We start from the raw sequence: 26,199 nt of genomic DNA, 5'->3' as shown, positions 1-26,199 counted from the left end.
CGGGCCCCTCGGGACTCCGCTGGGTCTGGCGCAACGGAAGAGGGCCTCACCTCGAGGGGAGGCAGGAACCTCAGGCTTCCTCTCCGTTTCGGACTCCGACCGCAGGGTCCCTGCAGAGTTGGGACAGGAGAGTCAGGCCTCGTCTTGTCTGAGGAAGGGAACCCCGCTGGCCTCTCGAGTTGCTCACGGGGTCTCAGGCCCCTCGTCGAGCTGTGTGTGGAACCCGCGGGTCTTTGCGGACGATGCACGGGGGTGGCAGTGCCCCTTCGTGTTGTGCCTTCACCCACAGGGTTGCCTTCGAAGAGGGGTCCGGGCCTCGGGTCCTTCTCAAGGGCGGACCGGGGAATCGGGGGCGTTCGGCATGTGGCCCCACCCACGTGGCTCGTCTCGAATTTCCTCGTGAGACTGGCCTCATCCTGAGGTGCGCCGGGAAGGCCGGGAACCCCTTCCAGACCACGCAGGGGAATCGCCTCTCCTGTCGCGATCAGGAGGGGAGAAGGGGCTCAGAGGAAGCGGTGCCGGGACCCTCGGTGTTCCCCTCGGGGGACCCCGGCGTGTTGGGGGACTTTTGGCGGTCGCAGGAAAGCTGTCAGGGACCGTTTCGCCCTTCAGGGCGGAACAGGGGACTTCCCTTGAGACGCCGTCGCGGGCAAGGGCCTCATCTTGCCAAGAGGTGGGAACCACGTGGTTTTTCTCGAGTTGCGGCGGCATTCTCGAGTTACGACGGGGATCTCAGCCTTCCCCTTGGGTTGGCCCTGGGAAGCCCCATCTTCCCCTCGGGTTGCGAGGGAAAGCTGGCGGTTGCGCTCGAGTCACTGCAGGGCCGAAGAGACCTCACCTAGGCGTGTGTCCGGCACCTAATATTCCTCTCCAGGAAAGGCAGGGATCTCGGGGTTGCATTCCAGGCTCCCCCGGGGAGTCAGGCCTCGTCTCGAGGGGAAGCAAGGACTCCGCTCTCCTCTCGAGTCGCGACGCGGGTCTCTTGGAGCCCCCTGAGCGGCCTCAAGGGAGCCCGGCCTCCTCTTCCATTTGGAGAGAGGACCCGGGATTGCTCTCCAGGCCATGCAGGAAAAGAAGGCCCTCAGCTCGCGAGGACGGGGGCCTCTCAGGGGTTTCCTCGAGCTGCGGCGCCCGTGGGGGTTTTCTCCCGAGGCACGACGAGGATCTCAGGGAGCCTCTCGTGCGGTGCCAGGGAAGTCAGGTCTCCATGCGCGTGGCGAGGGGGAGCGCGTCCTGGCTCTCGAGTCACGGGAGGGGACTAGGGCCTCGAGACGCGTTGAAGAAGGACTCTCGAGGTCTTTCTCGGGGGGCGGCGGGAAACCCTCGTTTCCCTCGCCTTCTGCCGGGGACCTTTGGGAACTTCCCAGGGTGCCTCTGAGAGGCGAGGGATCCTGTGGAGGTGGCGGGGCCCCTCGCGACTCCGCTGGGTCTGGCGCAACGGAAGAGGGCCTCACCTCGAGGGGAGGCAGGAACCTCAGGCTTCCTCTCCGTTTCGGACTCCGACCGCAGGGTCCCTGCAGAGTTGGGACAGGAGAGTCAGGCCTCGTCTTGTCTGAGGAAGGGAACCCCGCTGGCCTCTCGAGTTGCTCAGGGGGTCTCAGGCCCCTCGTCGAGCTGTGTGTGGAACCCGCGGGTCTTTGCGGACGATGCACGGGGGTGGCAGTGCCCCTTCGTGTTGTGCCTTCACCCACACGGTTGCCTTCGAAGAGGGGTCCGGGCCTCGGGTCCTTCTCAAGAGCGGACTGGGGAATCGTGGGAGTTCGGCATGTGGCCCCACCCACGTGGCTCGTCTCGAATTTCCTCGTGAGACCGGCCTCATCCTGAGGTGCGCCGGGAAGGCCGGGAACCCCTTCCAGACCACGCAGGGGAATCGCCTCTCCTGTCGCGATCAAGAGGGGAGAAGGGGCTCAGAGGAAGCGGTGCCGGGACCCTCGGTGTTCCCCTCGGCGACCCCGGCGTGTCGGGGGACTTTTGGGGGTCGCAGGAAGGCTGTCAGGGACCGTTTCGCCCTTCAGGGCGGAACAGGGGACTTCCCTTGAGACGCCGTCGCGGGCAAGGGCCTCATCTTGCCAAGCGGTGGGAACCACGTGCTTTTTCTCGAGTTGCGGCGGCATTCTCGAGTTACGACGGGGATCTCAGCCTTCCCCTTGGCTTGGCCCTGGGAAGCCCAATCTTCCCCTCGGGTTGCGAGGGAAAGCTGGGGGTTGCGCTCGAGTCATTGCAGGGCCGAAGAGACCTCACCTAGGCATGTGTCCGGGACCTACTCTTCCTCTCCAGGGAAGGCAGGGATCTCGGGGTTGCATTCCAGGCTCCCCCGGGGAGTCAGGCCTCGTCTCGAGGGGAAGCCAAGGACTCCGCTCTCCTCTCGAGTCGCGACGCGGGTCTCTTGGAGCCCCCTGAGCGGCCTCAAAGGAGTCCAGCCTCCTCTTCCGTTTGGAGAGAGGACCCGGGATTGCTCTCCAGGCCATGCAGGCAAAGAAGGCCCTCAGCTCGCGAGGATGGGGGCGTCTCAGGGGTTGCCTCGAGCTGCGGCGCCCGTGGGGGTTTTCTCCCGAGGCACGACGAGGGTCTCAGGGAGCCTCTCGTGCGGCGCCAGGGAAGTCAGGTCTCCATGCGCGTGGCGAGGGGGAGCGCGTCCTGGCTCTGGAGTCACGGGAGGGGACTAGGGCCTCGAGACGCGTTGAAGAAGGACTCTCGAGGTCTTTCTCGGGGGGCGGCGGGAAACCCTCGTTTCCCTCGCCTTCTGCCGGGGACCTTAGGGAACTTCCCAGGGTGCCTCTGAGAGGCGAGGGATCCTGTGGAGGTGGCGGGGCCCCTCGGGACTCCGCTGGGTCTGGCGCAACGGAAGAGGGCCTCACCTCGAGGGGAGGCAGGAACCTCAGGCTTCTTCTCCGTTTCCTACTCCGACCGCAGGGTCCCTGCAGTTGGGACAGGAGAGTCAGGCCTCTTCTTGTCTGAGGAAAGGAACCCCGCTGGCCTCTCGAGTTGCTCAGGGGGTCTCAGGCCCCTCGTCGAGCTGTGTGTGGAACCCGCGGGTCTTTGCGGACGATGCACGGGGGTGGCAGTGCCCCTTCGTGTTGTGCCTTCACCCACAGGGTTGCCTTCGAAGAGGGGTCCGGGCCTCGGGTCCTTCTCAAGAGTGGACCGGGGAATCGGGGGCGTTCAGCATGTGGCACCACCCACGTGGCTCGTCTCGAATTTCCTCGTGAGACCGGCCTCATCCTGAGGTGCGCCGGGAAGGCCGGGAACCCCTTCCAGACCACGCAGGGGAATCGCCTCTCCTGTCGCAATCAGGAGGGGAGAAGGGGCTCAGAGGAAGCGGTGCCGGTACCCTCGGTGTTCCCCTCGAGGGAACCCGGCGTGTCGGGGGACTTTTGGGGGTCGCAGGAAGGCTGTCAGGGACCGTTTCGCCCTTCAGGGCAGAATAGGGGACTTCCCTTGAGACGCCGTCGCGGGCAAGGGCCTCATATTGCCAAGAGGTGGGAACCACGTGGTTTTTCTCGAGTTGCGGCGGCATTCTCGAGTTACGACGGGGATCTCAGCCTTCCCCTTGGGTTGGCCCTGGGAAGCCCAATCTTCCCCTCGGGTTGCGAGGGAAAGCTGTGGTTTGCGCTCGAGTAACTGCAGGGCCGAAGAGACCTCACCTAGGCGTGTGTCCGGGACCTAATATTCCTCTCCAGGAAGGCAGGGATCTCGGGGTTGCATTCCAGGCTCCCCCGGGGAGTCAGGCCTCGTCTCGAGGGGAAGCCAAGGACTCCGCTCTCCTCTCGAGTCACGACGCGGGTCTCTTTGAGCCCCCTGAGCGGCTTCAAGGGAATCCAGCCTCCTCTTCAGTTTGGAGAGAGGACTCGTGTTTGGTCTCCAGGCCATGCAGGAAAATAAGGCCCTCATCTCGCGATGACCGCGGTGTCTCATGTGTTTCCTTGAGCTGCCGCGCCAGTGTGGGTTTCCTCACGAGGTACGATGAGGAACTCATGGAGCCTCTCGTGCAGTGCCATGTTAGTCAGGTCTCCATGAGCGTGGCGAGGGGGAGCGTGTCATGGCTCTCGAGTCATGGTAGGGGAATCGCGACTCAACACATTTTGAAGCACTCTCGAGGTCTTTCTCGAGTCACGGCAGAAAACCCAGGGTTCCCTCGACTTGTGCCTGTGACCTCAGGGAGCTTCTCATTGTGCCTCTGAGAACTCAGGGATACTGTGGAGTTGGTAGGGGCCTCTCGGGACTCCACTGGTTGTGGTGCAATGGAAGCGGGCTTCATCTCGAGTGGACGCAGGAACCTCAGGCTTCCTCTCCATTTCTGACTCAGATCCCATGGTCCCTGCAGAGTAGGGACAAGAGAGTCACACCTAGTCTTCTGTTGAGGAATGGACCTTCGTTTGCCTTTCGAGTTGTTTACAGGGTGACAGGCCACTTGTCGAAATGTCTGTGGGACCTGCGGGTTTTTCTGGACGATGCACGCGGGTGTCAGTGCCCCTTCGTGTTGTGCCTTCATCCACAGGTTTTCCTTCAAAGAGGTGTGCTGGCATCGGGTTCTTTTCAAGAGTGGACCGTGAAATTGGGGTCTTTCGACAGGTGGCACCACCCACGAGGCTACGTCTCGAACTTCCTCATGAGACCGGCCTCATCCTGAGGTGCGCCCGGAAGGTCGGGAACCCCTTGCAGACAGAGAAGGGGAGTCGACCCTCCTGTCGCAATCAGGAGAGGAGAAGGGGCTCAGATGAAGTGGTGCTGGGAACCTCGGTGTTCCCCTTGAGTGAGTCTGGTATGTCGCGGAACTTTTGGGGTCGTATCAAGGGTGCCAAGTACCGTTTCGCACTTCAGGATGGAACGTGGGACTTCTCTTGAAATGCTGTAGCGGACAAAGGGCCTCATCTTGCGATGACGAGGGAAGCACGTGTTTTTTCTCGAGTTGCGGTGGGATTCTCGAGTTACGACGGGGAATTCAGGCTTCCTCTTGTGCTGGCCCAGGAAGTCTAATCTTCCATTCGAGTTGCCAGGGAGAGCTGGGGATTGGGCTCCATTCACTGAAGGGCAAACTAGACCTCATCTAGGCTTGTATCCAGGACTTAATGTTCCTCTCCATAGGCGACAGGTATTTGGGGTTGCATTCCATACTCACCCGGGGAGTCAGGCCTCATCTCGAGGGGAAGCAAAGGACTCCACTCTCTTCTCGAGTCGCGACAGGTATCTCTTGGAGCCCACTGAGTGGTCTTTGCTCTGTAGGAGAGCTCTAGTGTTCATAAGCCTGTACATAAGTGAACACAGACATTCTGTGTGCACGTTGCTGCATACCCAAATAGGGCCACAAGGAGCCTCATGCTCTCCATGCGGCGCGGAAGCTGTGCAGCCACGCAGCAGCTGAAGAATCCAACCAATTGCTCTTTTCTTACCTCTGACAGAGCTCACATTGCCGTAGCCCTTGGCAGTTTGAAAACACTGGACCCTAACCCCTCTCAAAGTAGGCCTGGGTTCTAGTTCGAATAGAAAGTCAATAGCGGAGCTGAGGACAGGAACGTGGCAGTCATTTATCACACGCTCCTGCAGCCTGCTACTACAGGGACACTAACGCTAGAAGCTAGGAATGTCTTTGCAAGGTGTGCAAAGGACAAGGGAGAACCTCGACCCTGACTCTAGTATTTCAGTCCCCTGAGCAGATCTGAGGTTCTCCCGCTGTAGAAGCTAACCCATTCCTTTCAAATACAGGCTTCCTAACACAGGGCCAGTTGGCTGCTTGCTCTTCCACGAAGCAGGCTTCCTTAACTTGCAAACTGCGAATTCCGCTTAACAGCCTGGAGGAAAATCGCTTCTTGGAAGATTTTTTTCAGAAGCTGTATCCCCGGAGCTGGGGCCAAGCTAGGGGACCCATACTGACAAGGGAAGGCAAAACCACATCCAATGTCTTTGCTCTCGAGGACAGCTTTGTTGAGCCTAAGGCTTTCAGGAATATTTCTGGCTCCAACAGAGTCAAATTCTGTGTGTGAAGCTGCACAGCCAAAATAGGGGAACAGAGAGCCTGATTCTCTCTGTGTAGCTTTGAAGCTGTCATTCAAACAACAGCTTGAGAATCCATACAATGCTCTCCCTTACTGCTAAGAGAATTCTCATTGCTGTCGTCCTTGACAGTTTGTAGAAATCCGCACCCTAACCCTTCTCCAAGTAGGCCTGGGTCCTAGCTCGGAACAACAGGCAACGGCGGAGCTGAGGCCAGTAAGGCACAAGTGAGGTCTCACACACTCTTGCAGCCTGATCGTCCAGGAGCAGTAAGGCCTCTTTTTCCCTGCAGGAGGCTCGCTTGCCTTGCCTCCTGTGAACTGCATTTCCCAGCCTGGGCGCAAAGCTGTTCCTGGAGATTTTTTCTCAGGGGCTGTTTCCCTGGAGCTGGGTCGGACCTCGGGGGCCCAACTCACAGGGGAAGACAAAACCACATGGACAGGTCTATGCTCTGTAGGAGAGCTCTAGTGAACCTCATCTCTCAGGAACATTCTTGGCTTCTACAGAGACACCTCTGTGCATGAAGCTACACACCCAACATAGTGGCAAAGGGAGTCTGATTCTCTCCGTGGGTGCTGATGCTTTGTGGCAAAGCACCTGCTAAGAATCCATCCGCATAGGCTTCCCTCACCTTGACAGAGGTCTCATTGCTGTAGTCCTTGGCAGTTTGGAAAGAAGCAGACCCTTACCCTTCACCAAGTAGGCCCTTGTCCTTGTTTGAATGGAAAGGCAGTAGCTGAGCTGAGGCCAGTAAGGCGCCAGTCAAGTCTGACATATTCCCGATGCCTGCTCCTTCATGGAAAATAACGTTAGAATCTGGGAATGTCTTTCTAGGGTTGCGGCAGGAAACCCTGGGTTCCCTTGACTTGTGCCGGTGACCTCAGGGAGCGTCTCAGGGTGCCTCTGAGAAGTCAGGGATACTGTGGATTTGGGAGAGGCCTCTCGGGACTCCTCTGGGTTTGGTGCAATGGAAGAGAGCCTCATCTCGAGTTGAGGCAGGAACCTCAGGGTTCTGCTCCTGACTTCCTGGAGGCCGGATCTGACTCAGATCGCAGGGTCCCTGTTGAGTTTTCTCAGGAGTGTCAGGTCTCGTGTTCTGCGGAAGAATGGAACTCCGCTTACATCTCAAGTTGTTCAAGGATAACACCACTTTTCGTGATGTGTGTGGAACCTGCGGGTTTTTCGGAGATGCACGGGGGCGTCAGTGCTCCTTCCTGTTGTGCCTTCATCCACAGGGTTGCCTTCGAAGAGGTGTCCGGGCATCGTGTTCTCCTCAAGTGCGGACCGGGAAATTGGGGTCTTTCAGCATGTTGCACCACCCACTAGGCTACGTCTCGAATTTTCTCGTGAGACCGGCCTCATCCTGAGGCGCGCAGGAAAGTTGAGGAACCCTTTCCAAACAAAGCAGGGGAATCGACCCTCCTTTCGGGATCAGGAGGAGAGAAAGGGCTCAGATGAAGTAGTGCCGGGAACCTCGGTGCTCTCCTTGAGTGAAAGTCGGGTAACTTTTCGCGTTGCATCAAGGGTGCCAAGTACCGTTTCGCACTTCAAGACGGAACCTGGGACTTCTCTTGAGATGCTGTAGTGGGCAAGGGCCTCATCTAGCGCTGACGGGGGACCCACGTGTTTTTTCTCGAGTTGCGGCAGGATTCTTGAGTTACGATGGGGAATACAGGTTTCCTCTTGTGTTGGCCCAGGGAAGTCCAATCTTCCATTCGAGTTGCAAGTGAGAGCTGGAGATTGCTCTCGAGTCACTGCAGGGCAAAATAGAGCTCATCTAGGTTTGTGTCCAGGACCGAGTTTTTCTCTCCAGGGGCGACAGGGATCTCGGGGTTGCATTCCAGACTCACCCGAGGAGTCAGGCCTCGTCTCGAAGGGAATGAATGGACTCCGCTCTCCTCTCGAGTCGCGACGGGTATCCCTTGGAGCCCAAGCGTGGCCTAAATGGAGTTAAGCCTACTGTGGAGTTTGGAGAGAGGACTCGGGATTGCTCTCTAGGCCATGCAGGAAAAGAAGGCCCTCATCTCACGATGACGGGGGCGTCTCGTGGGTTTTCTCAAGGTGCAGTGCCTGGTTGGGGTTTCTCACAAGATAGGACGGGGAGCTCAGGGAGACTCCTGTGGTGCCACGGAAGTCAGGTCTCCATGGACGTGGCGTGGGGGAGCGCCTCATTGCTCTCGAGTCATGGTAGGGGAATCAAGCCTCAAGACGCTTCGAAGAAGAACTCTCGAGGTCTTTCTCGGGGTGTGGCAGGAAACCCTGGGTTCCCTCGACTTGTGCCCATGACCTCAGGGAGCTTAGCGGGGTTCCTCTGAGAAGTCAGGGATACTGTGGAGTTGAGAGGGGCTTCTCGGGACATCACAGGGACTGGTGCAATTGAAGAGGACCTAATCTCGGATTGAGGCAGTAACGTCAGGGTTCCTCTCCATTTCTGACTCGGATAGCAGGGTCCCTGCAGAGCTGGGACAGGAGAGTCAGACCTCGTCTTGTGTGGAGTAATGGAACTCCGCTTGCCTCTCGAGTTGTTCACGGGATGACAGGCCACCTGTCGAGTTGTATGTGGAACCTGCGGTTTTGGGGGACGATGCACAGGGGTGTCAGTGCCCCTTCGTGTTGTGCCTTCATCCACAGGGTTACCTTCGAAGAGGTGACCGGGCATCGGGATCTTATCAATAGCGGACCAGGAAATCGGGGTCTTTCGGCATGTGGCACAACCCACGAGGCTACGTCTCGACTTCCCTCTTGAGACTGGCCTCATCCTGAGGTTCGCCGGGAAGTCTGGGAACCCCTTCCAGACAAAGCAGGGGAATCGACCCTCCTGTCGCCATCAGGAGGGGAGAAGAGGCTCAGCTGAAGCGGTGCTGGGAACCTCCATGTTCTCCTCGAGTGAGACCGGGGTGTCAGGGAAATTTGGGGGTCGCATCAAGGGTGCCAAGTACCGTTTCACACTTCAAGACGGAACATGGGACTTCCCTGGAGACGCTATAGCTGACAGGGGCCTCATATTTCGATGACGGAGGAGCCAGGTTGTTTTTCTCCAGTTGCCGCGGGATTCTCGAATTACGATGGGGAATACAGGCTTCCTCTTGTGTTGGCCCAGGGAAGTCCAATCATCCATTCGAGTTGGGAGGGAGAGCTGGGGATTGCACTTGAGTCAATGCAGGACAAAAAAGACCTCATTTAGGCTTGTGTCCAGGACCGAGTTTTCCTCTACAGGGGCAACACGGATCTCGGGATCCCATTCCAGACTCACCCAAGTAGTCAGGCCTCGGCTCGAGGGGAAGCAACGGACTCCGCTCTCCTCTAGAGTAGCGACGTGTATCTCTTGGAGGCTACTGAGTGGCCTGAAGGGAGTCAGGCCTCCAGTGGAGTTTGGAGAGTGGACTCGGGATTGCTCTCTAGGTCATGTAGGAAAAGAAGGCCCTCATCTTACGATGATGGGGGCGTCTCGTGAGTTTTCTCGAGCGGCGGTGCCAGTGTGGGGTTTTCATGAGGTAGGACGGGGAGCGCAGGGAGCCTCTCGTGTGGCGCCAGGGAAGTTAGGTTTCAATGGGCGTGGCGAGGGGAATGCGTCATTGCTCTCCAGTCATGGTAGGGTATCGGGCCTCAAGACGCGGTAAAGAAGGACTCTCAAGGTCTTTCTCAGAATGCAGCAGGAAACCCTGTGTTCACTCGACTTGTGCCAGTGACCGCAGAGAGCTTCTGAGGGTGCCTCTGAGAATCAGGGATACTGTGGAGTTTTAGGGGCCTCTCGGGACTCCACTGGGTATGGCGCAATGGAAGAGGGCCTCATTTCGAGTTGATGCAGGAACGTCAGGTTTCATCTACATTTCTGACTCCGATCGCACGGTCCCTGCAGAGTTGGGAAAGGAGAGTCAGGCCTTCTCTTCTGTGGAGGAACGGAACTCCGCATGCCTCTCTAGTTCTTCAAGGGATGACAGGACACTTGTCGATCTGTGTTTGGAATCTGCGTGTTTTTCCGTACTATGCATGGGGATGTCAGTACCCCTTCGTGTTGTGCATTCATCCACAGGTTTGCTTTCGAAGAGGTGTCCTGGCATCGGGTTCTTATTAAGAGCGGACCGGGAAATCGGGGTCTTTCCGCATGTGGCACCACCCACCAGGCTACGTCTCGAATTTCCTAGTGAGACCGGCCTCATCCTGAGGTGCGCCGGGAAGGTCGGCAGCCCTTGCAGACAAAGCAGGGGAATCGACCCTCCTGTCTCGATCAGGAGGGGAGAAGGGGCACAGATGAGGTGATGCCGGGAACCTCGGTGTTCCCCTCCAGTGAGACCAGTGTGTTGGGGAACTTTTGGGGTCGCATCAAAGGTGCCAAGTACCGTATCGCACTTCAAGATGGAACGTAAGACTTCTTTTGAGACGCTGTAGCGGCAATGGCCGTATCTTGCGATGAAGAGGGAACGACGTGGTTTTTCTCGAGTTGTGGCGGGATTCTTGAGTTACAACGGGAAATTCAGGCTTCCTCTTCTGTTGGCCCAGGGAAGTCCAGTCTTCCATTCGAGTTGCTAGGGAGAGTTGGGGATTGCTCTCGAGTCACTGCAGGAAAAAAGAGACCTCATCTAGGCTTGTGTCCAGGACCTAATGTTTCTCTCCAGGGGCGACAGGGATCTCCGGTTCACATATCAGACACACCCGAGGAGTCAGGCCTCGCCTCGAGGGGAAGGAAAAGACTCCGCGCTCCTCTCGAGTCGCGACGGGTATGTCTTGGAGTCCACTGAGTGACCAAAAGGGAGTCAAGCCTACTGTGGAGTTTGGAGAGAGGACTCGGGATTGCTCTCCAGGCCATGCTAGAAAAGAAGGCCGTCATGTCGCGAAAATGGGGGCGTCTCGTGGGTTTTCTCTATCTGTGGCGCCAGTGTTTGGTTTCTCACGAGGTATGACGGGGAGCTCAGGGAGCCTCTCGTGTGGCGCCAGGGAAGTCAGGGCTTCATGAGTGTAGCAGAGGGAGCGCGTCATTGCCCTCGAGTCATGGTAGGGGAATCAGGCCTCAAAATGCGTTGAAGAAGGACTCTTGAGTTCTTTCTATGGTGGCGGCAGTAAACCCTGGGCTCACTCGAATTGTGCTGGTGACCTCAGGGAGCTTCTCAGGGTGCCTCTGAGAAGTCAGGGATACTGTGGAGCTGGGACGCGTCTCTCGGGACTCCACTGGGTTTCGTGCAATGGAAGAGGTCCTAATCTCGAGTGGAGGCAGGAACCTCAGCGTTCCTGTCGTGACTTCACTGGCGCTGGTCTGATTCGGATCGCAAAGTCCCTGCAGAGTTGGGACAGGAGAGTCAGGCCTCGTCTTGTGTAGAGGAATGAAACCCCACTTGCCTCTCGAGTTCTTCAGGGGTGACAAGCCACTTGTTGAGCTGTATGTGGAACCTGCGGGTTTTTCCGGACGATGCACGAGGGTGTCAGTGCCCCTTTGTGTTGCGCCTTCATCCACAGGGTTGCCTTCGAAGAGGTGTCCAGGCATCGGGTTCTTATCAAGAGCGTACCGGGAAATCATAGTCTTTTGGCATGTGGTACCACCCGCGAGCTACGACTCGAATTTCCTCGTGAGACTGGCCTCATCCTGAAGTGCCCCGTGAAGGTCGGGAACCCCTTACAAACAAAGCAGGGGAAGTGACCCTCCTATCACGAACAGGAGGGGAGAAGGGGCTCAGATAAACTGGTGCCGGGAACCTCGGTGTTCACCTCGAGTGAGACCGATATTTCGGGGAACTTTTGGGGTCACATCAAAGGTGTCAAGTATCGTTTTGCACTTCAAGACGGAACGTGGGACTTTTCTTGAGAAGCTGTAGCGGGCAAGGGCCTCATCTTGTGATGACGAGGGAACCAAGTGCTTTTTCTCGAGTTGCGGCGGGATTCTCGAGTTACGAAGGGGAATTCAGGCTTCCTCTTTTGTTGGCCCAGGGAAGTCCAATCTTCCATTCGAGTTGTCAGGGAGAGAGGGGGATTGCTCTCGAGTTACAGAAGGGCAAAAGAGACCTCATCTAGGCTTGTTTCCAGGACCTAATGTTCCTCTCCAGAGGAGAGGGATCTCGGGGTTGCATTCCAGACCCACCTGGTGAGTCAGGCCTTGTCTCGAGGGGAAGCAAAGGACTCAATTCTCCTCTCGAGTCGCGACGGGTATCTCTTGGAGCCCACTAAGTGGCCTAAAGGGAGTCAAGCCTCCTGTGGAGTTTGGAAAGAGGATTCGGGATTCCTCTCCAGGCCATGAAGGAAAAGAAGGCCCTCATCTCGCGATGACAGGGGCGTATGGTGAGTTTTCTCAAGCTGCGGCGTCAGTGTGGGGTTTCTCACGAGGTATGACAGGGAGCTCAGGGAGCCTCTCTTATGGCGCCAGGGAAGTCAGGTCTCCATGTGCGTGGCGAGGGGGTGCATGTCATTTCTATAGAGCCATGGAAGCAGATTTGGGCTTCAAGACACGTTGAAGTAGGACTCTCGAGGTCTTTTTCCCATTGTGGCAGGAAACCCTGGGTTCCCTCGACATGTGCCGGTGACCTCATGGAGCTTCTCCGGGTGCCTCTGAGAAGTCAGGGGTACTGTGGAGTTGGGAGGGGCCTCTCTGGACTCCACTGGGTTTGGTGCAATGGATGAGAGCCTCATCTCGAGTGGAGGCAGGAACCTCATGTTTCCTCTCCTGGGTTTCCTGTCGCTGGTACTGACTCGGATCGCAGTTTCCCTGCAGAGTTGGTACAGAAAATCAGGTCTCGCCTTGTGTGGAGGAATGGAACTCCACTTGCCTGTCGAGTTGTTCACGGGGTGACAGACCACTTGTTGAACTGTGTTTGTAACCTGCGGGTTTTTCTGGACGATGCACGGGGGTGTCAGTGCCCCTTCGTGTTGTGCTTTCATCCACAGGTTTTCCTTCGTAAAGGTGTCAGGGCATCACGTTCTTATCAAGAGCAGACCGGGAAATCGGGGTCTTTCGGCTTGTGGCACCACCCACGAGGCTATGTCTCGAATTTCCTCGTGAGACCTGCCTCATCCTTAGGCGCGCTGGAAAGGTCGGGAACGCCTTCCAGACATAGCAGGGGAATCGACACTCCTGTCGCGATCACGAGGGGAGAAGGAGCTCAAATGAAGTGGTTCCAGGAACCTCGGTGATCCTTTCGAGTGAGACCGGTATGTCGGGGAATTTTGAGATTGCATCAAGGGTGCCAAGTACCGTTTCGCACTTCAAGACAGAAAGTGGGACTTCTCTTGAGTCGTTGTAGCAGGCAAGGGCCTCATCTAGCGCTGATGGGTAACCACGTGGATTTTCTCGAGTTTCGGCGGGATTCTCGAGTTACGATGTCGAATTCAGGCTTCCAATTGTATTGGCCCAGGGAAGTCCAATCTTCAATTCGATTTGCGAGGGAGAGCTGGCGATTGCTCTCTAGTAACTGCAGTGCAAAATAGACCTCATCTAGGCTTGTGTCCAGGACCAAGTTTTCCTCTCCAGGTGTGACAGGAACTCGGGGTTGCATTCCAGACTCACACGGGGAGTCAGGCCTCGTCTCGAGGGGAAGCAAAGGACTCTGCTCTCCCTTCAGGTCCTGACAGGTATCTCTTGGAGCCAACTGAGAGGCCTAAAGAGAGTCAAGCCTCCTGTGGAGTCTGGAGAGAGGACTCGGTTTTGCTCTCCATGCCAGGCAGGAAACAAGTCCCTCATCTCGTGATGACGGGGGCGTATCGTGGGTTTTCTCGAGCTGCGGTGCCTGAATGGGGTTTCCGAAGAGGTACGACGGGGAGCTCAGGGAGACTCTCTTTAGGAGTCAGGGAAGTCAGGTCTCCATGCGCATGGCGATGGGGAGCGGGTCTTTGCTCTCGAGTCATGGTAGGGGAATCGGGCCTCAAGACGCGCCGAAGGACTCTCAAGGTCTTCCTCGGGTCGCAGCAGGAAACCCTGGGTTCCCTGGACTTGAGCCGGTGACCTCAGGTAGATTCTCAAGGTGCCTCTGAGAATTCAGGGATACTGTGGAGTTGGGAGGGGCCTCTCGCGACTCATCTGGGTTTGGTGCAATGGAAGAGGGCCTCACCTCGAGGGGAGACAGGAACCTCAGGATTCCTCTCCGTTTCGGACTCCGACCGCAGGGTCCCTGCAGAGTTGGGACAGGAGAGTCAGGCCTCGTCTTGTTTGAGGAAGGGAACCCCGCTGACCTGTCGAGTTGCTCAGGGGGTCTCAGGCCCCTCGTCGAGCTGTGTGTGGAACCCGCGGGTCTTTGCGGACGATGCACGGGGGTGGCAGTGCCCCTTCGTGTTGTGCCTTCACACACAGGGTTGCCTTCGAAGAGGGGTCCGGGCCTCGAGTCCTTCTCAAGGGCGGACCGGGGAATCGGGGGCTTTCGGCATGTGGCCCCACGCACGTGGCTCGTCTCGAATTTCCTCCTGAGACCGGCCTCATCCTGAGGTGCGCCGGGAAGGCCGGGAACCCCTTCCAGACCACGCAGGGGAATCGCCTCTCCTGTCGCGATCAGGAGGGGAGAAGGGGCTCAGAGGAAGCGGTGCTGGGACCCTCGGTGTTCCCCTCGGGGGACCCCGGCTTGTCGGGGGACTTTTGGGGGTCGCAGGAAGGCTGTCAGGGACCGTTTCGCCCTTCAGGGCGGAACAGGGGACTTCCCTTGAGACGTCGTCGCGGGCAAGGGCCTCATCTTGCCAAGAGGTGGGAACCACGTGGTTTTTCTCGAGTTGCGGCGGCATTCTCGAGTTACGACGGGGATCTCAGCCTTCCCCTTGGGTTGGCCCTGGGAAGCCCCATCTTCCCCTCGGGTTGAGAGGGAAAGCTGGGGGTTGCGCTCGAGTCACTGCAGGGCCGAAGAGACCTCACCTAGGCGTGTGTCCGGGACCTAGTATTCTTCTCCAGGGAAGGCAGGGATCTCGGGGTTGCATTCCAGGCTCCCCCAGTGAGTCAGGCCTCGTCTCGAGGGAAAGCCAAGGACTCCGCTCTCCTCTCGAGTCGCGACTCGGGTTTCTTGGAGACCCCTGAGCGGCCTCAAGGGAGTCCAGCCTCGTCTTCCGTTTGGAGAGAGGACCCGGGATTGCTCTTCAGGCCATGCAGGAAAAGAAGGCCCTCAGCTCGCGAGGACGGGGGCGTCTCAGGGGTTTCCTCGAGCTGCGGAGCCCGTGGGGGTTTTCTCCCGAGGCACGACGAGGATCTCAGGGAGCCTCTCGTGCGGCGCCAGGGAAGTCAGGTATCCATGCGCGTGGCGAGGGGTAGCGCGTCCTGGCTCTTGAGTCACGGGAGGGGACTAGGGCCTCGAGACGCGTTGAAGAAGGACTCTCGAGGTCTTTGTCGGGTGGCGGCGGGAAACCCTCGTTTCCCTCGCCTTCTGCCGGGGACCTTAGGGAACTTGCCAGGGTGCCTCTGAGAGGCGAGGGATCCTGTGGAGGTGGCGGGGCCCCTCGGGACTCCGCTGGGTCTGGCGCAACGGAAGAGGGCCTCACCTCGAGGGGAGGCAGGAACCTCAGGCTTCCTCTCCGTTTCGGACTCCGACCGCAGGGTCCCTGCAGAGTTGGGACAGGAGAGTCAGGCCTCGTCTTGTCTGAGGAAGGGAACCCCGCTGGCCTCTCGAGTTGCTCAGGGGGTCTCAGGCCCCTCGTCGAGCTGTGTGTGGAACCCGCGGGTCTTTGCGGACGATGCACGGGGGAGGCAGTGCCCCTTCGTGTTGTGCATTCACCCACAGGGTTGCCTTCGAAGAGGGGTCCGGGCCTCGGTTCCTTCTCAAGAGCGGAACTGGGAATCGGGGGCGTTCGGCATGTGGCCCCACCCTCGTGGCTCGTCTCGAATTTCCTCGTGAGACCGGCCTCATCATGAGGTGCGCCGGGAAGGCCGGGAACCCCTTCCAGACCACGCAAGGGAATCGCCTCTCCTGTCGCGATCAGGAGGGGAGAAGGGGCTCAGAGGAAGCGGTGCCGGGACCCTCGGTGTTTCCCTCGGGGGACCCCGGCGTGTCGGGGGACTTTTGGGGGTCGCAGAAAGGCTGTCAGGGACCGTTTCGCCCTTCAGGGCGGAACAGGGGACTTCCCTTGAGACGCCATCGCGGGCAAGGGCCTCATCTTGCCAAGAGGTGGGAACCACGTGGTTTTTCTCGAGTTGCGGCGGCATTCTCGAGTTACGACGGGGATCTCAGACTTCCCCTTGGGTTGGCCCTGGGAAGCCCCATCTTCCCCTCGGGTTGCGAGGGAAAGCTGGGGATTGCGCTCGAGTCACTGCAGGGCCGAAGAGACCTCACCTAGGCGTGTGTCCGGGACCTAATATTCCTCTCCAGGGAAGGCAGGGATTTCGGGGTTGCATTCCAGGCTCCCCCGGGGAGTCAGGCCTCGTCTCGAGGGGAAGCCAAGGACTCCGCTCTCCTCTCGAGTCGCGACGCAGGTCTCTTGGAGCCCCCTGAGCGGCCTCAAGGGAGTCCAGCCTCCTCTTCCGTTTGGAGAGAGGACCCGGGATTGCTCTCCAGGCCATGCAGGAAAAGAAGGCCCTCAGCTCGCGAGGACGGGGGCGTCTCAGGGGTTTCCTCGAGCTGCGGCGCCCGTGGGGGTTTTCTCCCGAGGCACGACGAGGATCTCAGGGAGCCTCTCGTGCGGCGCCAGGGAAGTCAGGTCTCCATGCGCGTGGCGAGGGGGAGCGCGTCCTGGCTCTCGAGTCACGGGTAGGGACTAGGGCCTCGAGACGCGTTGAAGAAGGACTCTCGAGGTCTTTCTCGGGGGGCGGCGGGAAACCCTCGTTTCCCTCGCCTTCTGCCGGGGACCTTAGGGAACTTGCCAGGGTGCCTCTGAGAGGCGAGGGATCCTGTGGAGGTGGCGGGGCCCCTCGGGACTCCGCTGGGTCTGGCGCAACGGAAGAGGCCTTCACCTCGAGGGGAGGCAGGAACCTCAGGCTTCCTCTCCGTTTCGGACTCCGACCGCAGGGTCCCTGCAGAGTTGGGACAGGAGAGTCAGGCCTCGTCTTGTCTGAGGAAGGGAACCCCGCTGGCCTCTCGAGTTGCTCAGGGGGTCTCAGGCCCCTCGTCGAGCTGTGTGTGGAACCCGCGGGTTTTTGCGGACGATGCACGGGGATGGCAGTGCCCCTTCGTGTTGTGCCTTCACCCACAGGGTTGCCTTCGAAGAGGGGTCCGGGCCTCGGGTCCTTCTCAAGGGCGGACCGGGGAATCGGGGGCGTTGGGCATGTGGCCCCACCCACGTGGCTCGTCTCGAATTTCCTCGTGAGACCGGCCTCATCCTGAGGTGCGCCGGGGAGGCCGGGAACCCCTTCCAGACCACGCAGGGGAATCGCCTCTCCTGTCGCGATCAGGAGGGGAGAAGGGGCTCAGAGGAAGCGGTGCCGGGACCCTCGGTGTTCCCCTCGGGGGACCCCGGCGTGTCGGAGGACTTTTGGGGGTCGCAGGAAGGCTGTCAGGGACCGTTTCGCCCTTCAGGGCGGAACAGGGGACTTCCCTTGAGACGCCGTCGCGGGCAAGGGCCTCATCTTGCCAAGAGGTGGGAACCACGTGGTTTTTCTCGAGTTGTGGCGGCATTCTCGAGTTACGACGGGGATCTCAGCCTTCCCCTTGGGTTGGCCCTGGGAAGCCCCATCTTCCCCTCGGGTTGCGAGGGAAAGCTGGGGGTTGCGCTCGAGTCACTGCAGGGCTGAAGAGACCTCACCTAGGCGTGTGTCCGGGACCTAATATTCCTCTCCAGGGAAGGCAGGGATCTCGGGGTTGCATTCCAGGCTCCCCCGGGGAGTCAGGCCTCATCTCGAGGGGAAGCCAAGGACTCCGCTCTCCTCTCGAGTCGCGACGCGGGTCTCTTGGAGCCCCCTGAGCGGCCTCAAGGGAGTCCAGCCTCCTCTTCCGTTTGGAGAGAGGACCCGGGTTTGCTCTCCAGGCCATGCAGGAAAAGAAGGCCCTCATCTCGCGAGGACGGGGGCGTCTCAGGGGTTTCCTCGAGCTGCGGCGCCCGTGGGGGTTTTCTCCCGAGGCACGACGAGGATCTCAGGGAGCCTCTCGTGCGGCGCCAGGGAAGTGAGGTCTCCATGCGCGTGGCGAGGGGGAGCGCGTCCTGGCTCTCGAGTAACGGGAGGAGACTAGGGCGTCGAGACGCGTTGAAGAAGGACGCTCGAGGTCTTTCTCGGGGGGGTGCGGGAAACCCTCGTTTCCCTCGCCTTCTGCCGGGGACCTTAGGGAACTTCCCAGGGTGCCTCTGAGAGGCGAGGGATCCTGTGGAGGTGGCGGGGGCCCTCGGGACTCCGCTGGGTCTGGCGCAACGGAAGAGGGCCTCACCTCGTGGGGAGGCAGGAACCTCAGGCTTCCTCTCCGTTTCGGACTCCGACCGCAGGGTCCCTGCAGAGTTGGGACAGGAGAGTCAGGCCTCGTCTTGTCTGAGGAAGGGAACCCCGCTGGTCTCTCGAGTTGCTCAGGGGGTCTCTGGCCCCTCGTCGAGCTGTGTGTGGAACCCGCGGGGCTTTGCGGACGATGCACGGGGGTGGCAGTGCCCCTTCGTGTTGTGCCTTCACCCACAGGGTTGCCTTCGAAGAAGGGTCCGGGCCTCGGGACCTTCTCAAGGGCGGACCGGGGAATCGGGGGCGTTCGGCATGTGGTCCCACCCACGTGGCTTGTCTCGAATTTCCTCGTGAGACCGGCCTCATCCTGAGGTGCGCCGGGAAGGCCGGGAACCCCTTCCAGACCACGCAGGGGAATCGCCTCTCCTGTCACGATCAGGAGGGGAGAAGGGGCTCAGAGGAAGCGGTGCCGGGACCCTCGGTGTTCACCTCGGTGGAACCCGGCGTGTCGGGGGACTTTTGGGGGTCGCAGGAAGGCTGTCGGGGACCGTTTCGCCCTTCAGGGCGGAACAGGGGACTTCGCTTGAGACGCCGTCGCGGGCAAGGGCCTCATCTTGCCAAGAGGTGGGAACGACGTGGTTTTTCTCGAGTTGCGGCGGCATTCTCGAGTTACGACGGGGATCTCAGCCTTCCCCTTGGGTTGGCCCTGGGAAGCCCCATCTTTCCCTCGGGTTGCGAGGGAAAGCTGGGGGTTGCGCTCGAGTCACTGCAGGGCCGAAGAGACCTCACCTAGGCGTGTGTCCGGGACCTACTATTCCTCTCCAGGGAAGGCAGGGATCTCGGGGTTGCATTCCAGGCTCCCCCGGGGAGTCAGGCCTCGTCTCGAGGGGAAGCCAAGGACTCCGCTCTCCTCTCGAGTTGCGACTCGGGTCTCTTGGAGCCCCCTGAGCGGCCTCAAGGGAGTCCGGCCTCCTCTTCCGTTTGGAGAGAGGACCCGGGATTGCTCTCCAGGCCATGCAGGAAAAGAAGGCCCTCAGCTCGCGAGGACGGGGGCGTCTCAGGGGATTCCTCGAGCTGCGGCGCCCGTGGGGTTTTCTCCCGAGGCACGACGAGGATCTCAGGGAGCCTCTCGTGCGGCGCCAGGGAATTCAGGTCTCCATGCGCGTGGCGAGGGGGAGCGCGTCCTGGCTCTCGAGTCACGGGAGGGGACTAGGGCCTCGAGACGCGTTGAAGAAGGACTCTCGAGGTCTTTCTCGGGGGGCGGCGGGAAACCCTCGTTTCCCTCGCCTTCTGCCGGGGACCTTTGGGAACTTCCCAGGGTGCCTCTGAGAGGCGAGGGATCCTGTGGAGGTGGCGGGGCCCCTCGGGACTCCGCTGGGTCTGGCGCAACGGAAGAGGGCCTCACCTCGAGGGGAGGCAGGAACCTCAGGCTTCCTCTCCGTTTCGGACTCCGACCGCAGGGTCCCTGCAGAGTTGGGACAGGAGAGTCAGGCCTGGTCTTGTCTGAGGAAGGGAACCCCGCTGGCCTCTCGAGTTGCTCAGGGGGTCTCAGGCCCCTCGTCGAGCTGTGTGTGGAACCCACGGGTCTTTGCGGACGCTGCACGGGGGTGGCAGTGCCCCTTCGTGTTGTGCCTTCACCCACAGGGTTGCCTTCGAAGAGGGGTCCGGGCCTCGGGTCCTTCTCAAGGGCGGATCGGGGAATCGGGGGCGTTGGGCATGTGGCCCCACCCACGTGGCTCGTCTCGAATTTCCTCGTGAGACCGGCCTCATCCTGAGGTGCGCCGGGAAGGATGGGAACCCCTTCCAGACCACGCATGGGAATCGCCTCTCCTGTCGCGATCAGGAGGGGAGAAGGGGCTCAGAGGAAGCGGTGCCGGGACCCTCGGTGTTCCCCTCGGGGGACACCGGCGTGTCGGGGGACTTTTGGGGGTCGCAGGAAGGCTGTCAGGGACCGTTTCGCCCTTCAGGGCGGGACAGGGGACTTCCCTTGAGACGCCGTCGCGGGCAAGGGCCTCATCTTGCCAAGAGGTGGGAACCACGTGGTTTTTCTCGAGTTGCGGCGGCATTCTCGATTTACGACGGGGATCTCAGCCTTCCCCTTGGGTTGGCCCTGGGAAGCCCCATCTTCCCCTCGGGTTGCGAGGGAAAGCTGCGGGTTGCGCTCGAATCACTGCAGGGCCGAAGAGACCTCACCTAGGCGTGTGTCCGGGACCTAGTATTCCTCTCCAGGGAAGGCAGGGATCTCGGGGTTGCATTCCAGGCTCCACGGGGAGTCAGGCCTCGTCTCGAGGGGAAGCCAAGGACTCCGCTCTCCTCTCGAGTCGCGACGCGGGTCTCTTGGAGCCCCCTGAACGGCCTCAAAGGAGTCCAGCCTCCTCTTCCGTTTGGAGAGAGGAGCCGGGATTGCTCTCCAGGCCATGCAGGAAAAGAAGGCCCTCAGCTCGCGAGGACGGGGGCGTCTCAGGGGTTTCCTCGAGCTGCGGCGCCCATGGGGCTTTTCTCCCGAGGCACGACGAGGATCTCAGGGAGCCTCTCGTGCGGCGCCAGGGAAGTCAGGTCTCCATGCGCGTGGCGAGGGGGAGCGCGTCCTGGCTCTCGAGTCACGGGAGGGGACTAGGGCCTCGAGACGCGTTGAAGAAGGACTCTCGAGTTCTTTCTCGGGGGGCGGCGGGAAACCCTCGTTTCCCTCGCCTTCTGCCGGGGACCTTAGGGAACTTCCCAGGGTGCCTCTGAGAGGCGAGGGATCCTGTGGAGGTGGCGGGGCCCCTCGCGACTCCGCTGGGTCTGGCGCAACGGAAGAGGGCCTCACCTCGAGGGGAGGCAGGAACCTCAGGCTTCTTCTCCGATTCGGACTCCGACCGCAGGGTCCCTGCAGAGTTGGGACAGGAGAGTCAGGCCTGGTCTTGTCTGAGGAAGGGAACGCCGCTTGCCTCTCGAGTTGCTCAGGGGGTCTCAAGTCCCTCGTCGAGCTGTGTGTGGAACCCGCGGGTCTTTGCGGACGCTGCACGGGGGTGGCAGTGCCCCTTCGTGTTGTGCCTTCACCCACAGGGTTGCCTTCGAAGAGGGTTCCGGGACTCGGGTCCTTCTCAAGGGCGAACTGGGGAATCGGGGGCGTTCGGCATGTGGCCCCACCCACGTGGCTCGTCTCGAATTTCCTCGTGAGACCGGCCTCATCCTGAGGTGCGCCGGGAAGGCCAGGAACCCCTTCCAGACCACGCAGGGGAATCGCCTCTCCTGTCGCGATCAGGAGGGGAGAAGGGGCTCAGAGGAAGCGGTGCCGGGACCCTCGGTGTTCCCCTCGGGGGACCCCGGCATGTCGGGGGACTTTTGGGGGTCGCAGGAAGGCTGTCAGGGACCGTTTCGCCCTTCAGGGCGGAACAGGGGACTTCCCTTGAGACGCCGTCCCTGGCAAGGGCCTCATATTGCCAAGAGGTGGTAACCACGTGTTTTTTCTCCAGTTGCGGCGGCATTCTCGAGTTACGACGGTGATCTCAGCCTTCCCCTTGGGTTGGCCCTGGGAAGCCCCATCTTCCCCTCGGGTTGTCAGGGAAAGCTGGGGGTTGCGCTCAAGTCACTGCAGGGCCGAAGAGACCTCACCTAGGCGTGTGTCCGGGACCTAATATTCCTCTCCAGGGAAGGCAGGGATCTCGGGGTTGCATTCCAGGCTCCCCCGGGGTGTCAGGCCTCGTCTCGAGGGGAAGCCAAGGACTCCGCTCTCCTCTCGAGTCGCGACGCGGTTCTCTTGGAGCCACCTGAGCGGCCTCAAGGGAGTCCAGTCTCGTCTTCCGTTTGGAGAGAGGACCCGGGATTGCTCTCCCGGCCATGCAGGAATATAAGGCCCTCATCTCGCTATGACCGGGGTGTCTCATGTGTTTCCTTGAGCTGCCGCGGCAGTGTGGGTTTCCTCACGAGGTACGATGAGGATCTCAGGGAGCCTCTCGTGCAGTGCCAGGTTAGTCAGGTCTCCATGCGCGTGAAGAGGGGGCGCGTGTCATGGCTCTCGAGTCATGGTAAGGGAATCGCGACTCAACACATTTTGAAGCACTCTCGAGGTCTTTCTCGAGTCATGGCAGAAAACCCAGGGTTCCCTCGACTTGTGCCTGTGACCTCAGGGAGCTTCTCATTGTGCCTCTGAGAACTCAGGGATACTGTGGAGTTGGTAGGGGCCTCTCGGGACTCCACTGGGTGTGGTGCAATGGAAGAGGGCCTCATCTCGAGTGGACGCAGGATCCTCAGGCTTCCTCTCCGTTTCTGACTCGGATCCCATGGTCCCTGCAGAGTAGGGACAAGAGAGTCACACCTAGTCTTCTGTTGAGGAATGGACCTTCGTTTGCCTTTCGAGTTGTTTACAGGGTGACAGGCCACTTGTCGAAATGTCTGTGGGACCTGCGGGTTTTTCTGGACGATGCACGCGGGTGTCAGTGCCCCTTCGTGTTGTGCCTTCATCCACAGGTTTTCCTTCAAAGAGGTGTGCTGGCATCGGGTTCTTTTCAAGAGTGGACCGTGAAATTGGGGTCTTTCGGCATGTGGCACCACCCACGAGGCTACGTCTCGAACTTCCTCATGAGACCGGCCTCATCCTGAGGTGCGCCCGGAAGGTCGGGAACCCCTCGCAGACAGAGAAGGGGAGTCGACCCTCCTGTCGCAATCAGGAGAGGAGAAGGGGTCAGATGAAGTGGTGCCGGGAACCTCGGTGTTCCCCTTGAGTGAGTCTGGTATGTCGCAGAACTTTTGGGGTCGCATCAAGGGTGCCAAGTACCATTTCGCACTTCAGGATGGAACGTGGGACTTCTCTTGAGATGCTGTAGCGGACAAAGGGCCTCATCTTGCGATGACGAGGGAAGCACGTGGATTTTCTCGAGTTTCGGTGGGATTCTCGAGTTACGACGGGGAATTCAGGCTTCCTCTTGTGTTGTCCCAGGAAGTCTAATCTTCCATTCGAGTTGCCAGGGAGAGCTGTGGATTGGGCTCCATTCACTGAAGGGCAAACTAGACCTCATCTAGGCTTGTATCCAGGACTTAATGTTCCTCTCCATAGGCGACAGGGATTTGGGGTTGCATTCCATACTCACCCGGGGAGTCAGGCCTCATCTCGAGGGGAAGCAAAGGACTCCACTCTCTTCTCGAGCCGCGACAGGTATCTCTTGGAGCCCACTGAGTGGTCTTTGCTCTGTAGGAGAACTCCAGTGTATATAAGCCTGTACATAAGTGAACACAGACATTCTGTGTGCATGTTGCTGCGTACCCAAAATAGGGCCACAAGGAGCCTCATGCTCTCCATGCAGCGCGGAAGCTGTGCAGCCACGCAGCAGCTGAAGAATCCAACCAATTGCTCTTTTCTTACCTCTGACAGAGCTCGCATTGCCGTAGCCCTTGGCAGTTTGGAAACACTGGACCCTAACCCCTCTCAAAGTAGGCCTGGGTTCTAGTTCGAATAGAAAGTCAATAGCGGAGCTGAGGACAGGAACGCGGCAGTCATTTATCACACGCTCCTGCAGCGTGCTACTACAGGGACACTAACGCTAGAAGCTAGGAATGTCTTTGCAAGTTGCGCAAAGGACAAGGGAGAACCTCGACCCTGACTCTAGTATTTCAGCCCCCTGAGCAGATCTGAGGTTCTCCCGCTGTAGAAGCTAACCCATTCCTTTCAAATACAGGCTTCCTAACACAGGGCCAGTTGGCTGCTTGCTCTTCCACGAAGCAGGCTTCCTTAACTTGCAAACTGCGAATTCCGCTTAACAGCCTGGAGGAAAAATCGCTTCTTGGAAGATTTTTTTCAGAGGCTGGATCCCCGGAGCTGGGGCCAAGCTAGGGGACCCATACTGGCAAGGGAAGGCAAAACCACATCCAATGTCTTTGCTCTGGAGGACAGCTTTGGTGAGCCTAAGTCTTTCAGGAATATTTCTGGCTCCAACAGAGTCAAATTCTGTGTGTGAAGCTGCACAGCCAAAATAGGGGAACAGAGAGCCTGATTCTCTCTGTGTAGCTTTGAAGCTGTCATTCAAACAACAGCTTGAGAATCCATACAATGCTCTCCCTTACTGCTAAGAGAATTCTCATTGCTGTAGTCCTTGACAGTTTGTAGAAATCTGCACCCTAACCCTTCTCCAAGTAGGCCTGGGTCCTAGCTCGGAACAACAGGCAACGGCGGAGCTGAGGCCAGTAAGGCACAAGTGAGGTCTCACACACTCTTGCAGCCTGATCGTCCAGGAGCAGTAAGGCCTCTTTTTCCCTGCAGGAGGCTCGCTTGCCTTGCCTCCTGTGAACTGCATTTCCCAGCCTGAGCGCAAAGCTGTTCCTGGAGATTTTTTCTCAGGGGCTGTTTCCCTGGAGCTGGGTCGGACCTCGGGGGCCCAACTCACAGGGGAAGACAAAACCACATGGACAGGTCTATGCTCTGTAGGAGAGCTCTAGTGAACCTCATCTCTCAGGAACATTCTTGGCTTCTACAGAAACACCTCTGTGCATGAAGCTACACACCCAACATAGTGGCAAAGGGAGTCTGATTCTCTCCGTGGGTGCTGATGCTTTGTGGCAAAGCACCTACTAAGAATCCATCCGCATAGGCTTCCCTCACCTTGACAGAGGTCTCATTGCTGTAGTCCTTGGCAGTTTGGAAAGAAGCTGACACTTACCCTTCACCAAGTAGGCCCTTGTCCTTGTTTGAATGGAAAGGCAGTAGCTGAGCTGAGGCCAGTAAGGCGCCAGTCAAGTCTGACATATTCCTGATGCCTGCTCCTTCATGGAAAATAACGTTAGAATCTGGGAATGTCTTTGCAAGGCTGGCAAAGGGCAGTCAGGAACCTCGACCTTGCCTCTGGAATTTCTATCTTCTCAGCACATCCGGAGGTCTCGGTCAGGAGAAACTAACCCATTCCTTGCAAATATAGGCTTCCAAACACAGGCCGGTTGGCTGTCACTTCTTGACGAAGGAAGCTTGCTTATCCCACCTCCTGCGAACTCCGCTTCCCAGCCTGGGGGATAAGAGGTTCTTGGAGATCTTTTCTCAGAGGCTGTTTCCACGGAGCAGGGGCCGATCCCGGAGACCCACACGCACAGGGGAAGGGAAAACCGCATGGATAAGTCTTTGCTCTCTAGGAGTGCTCTAGTGAACCTCAGTCTATGGGGAATGTTCTTGGCTCCAACGGGGACATCTCTGTGTGGGAAGCTGCATAGCCAACATAGAGACACAGAGACCTGATTCTCTCTGTGCAGCTTTGACGCTGTCGTTCAAACAACAAATTGAGAATTCACACAATGCTCTCCCTTACCACTGAGAGAGTTATCATTGCTGTAGCCCTTCGCAGTTTCTGGAAATCGGCACACAAACACTTCTCCAAGTAGGCCTGGGTTCAAGTTCAGATGAACATGCAATAGCGGAGCTGAGGCCAGTAAGGCACCAGTCAGGTGTCACACACTCTGGCAGCCTGCTCCTCCAGGGACAGTAAGGCCTCTATTTCCCTTCAGGAGGCTCGCTTGCCTTACTTCCTGTGAACAGCGTTTCCCAGCCTGGGCGGAAAGCAGTTCCTGGAGATCTTTTCTCAGGGGCTGTTTCCCCGGAGTTGGGGCGGACCTCGGGGACCCAACTCACAGGGGAAGGCAAAACCAAATGGACAGGTCTATGCTCTGTAGGAGATCTCTAGTGAACTGCCGGGGTCCAGCCCCAGCTGATCCAGGGTATTCGAAGCAGAGACGGCGTAGGCGAGGGTCAGGGAACAACTGCTTAATTAAACGTTAATTAAGGATATAAAGAGTAATAAAATGAGGATAGCTCAGTAGGAAAATTCAGTGGAGAAAAGAGGCTGAGTAGCTTGGTTTACGCGGGGGACCAATAAAACTTCAAGACAAGAAGCTTGCACCACTTACGTAGGCCGCAGGCGTCCTTCCGTTCTCCCGAAGGAGAGGAGACACTGAGGCCTCCCCGGTCGGATCTTAGAAGCCCAGGCAAAATTAGTAAGCTTGGT

Source organism: Bubalus kerabau, chromosome 13 (genome assembly GCF_029407905.1).
Source record: "Bubalus kerabau isolate K-KA32 ecotype Philippines breed swamp buffalo chromosome 13, PCC_UOA_SB_1v2, whole genome shotgun sequence".
Lineage (NCBI taxonomy): Eukaryota > Metazoa > Chordata > Mammalia > Artiodactyla > Bovidae > Bubalus > Bubalus kerabau.
This window is presented reverse-complemented; position numbering follows the sequence as displayed.